This window comes from Trypanosoma theileri, assembly GCF_002087225.1.
Source record: "Trypanosoma theileri isolate Edinburgh chromosome Unknown TM35_Tth_6_V1, whole genome shotgun sequence".
NCBI classification, from domain to species: Eukaryota; Euglenozoa; class Kinetoplastea; order Trypanosomatida; family Trypanosomatidae; genus Trypanosoma; species Trypanosoma theileri.
In genome coordinates this window covers 457,836-458,100 of record NW_021639848.1, presented here as the reverse complement: position 1 = coordinate 458,100, position 265 = coordinate 457,836, and positions in this window count along the sequence as shown.

Here is a 265-nt window from a genome sequence, read left to right as displayed (position 1 = left end):
GAGAGGAACTCCCATGCCGTGCCTCTGGTTTCTGGAGTTTGTCGAACGGCAAGTGCTCCGACGCTATCGCACGGTGGTTCTCGGCTGAACGCCTCCAAGCCAGAAGAAGCCAATCCCAAGACCAGATGCCCATTTTATGTCACTATATATAACCAAAACTATGTGTGTGAGTTATCAGCTAGCGTGTATGGTATGCACGTGCGTGACTGTCTTAGGGAAAAGTAGACCTCCGTGGTCGCGGCTTTTCAGGACAAGACGGGCTACA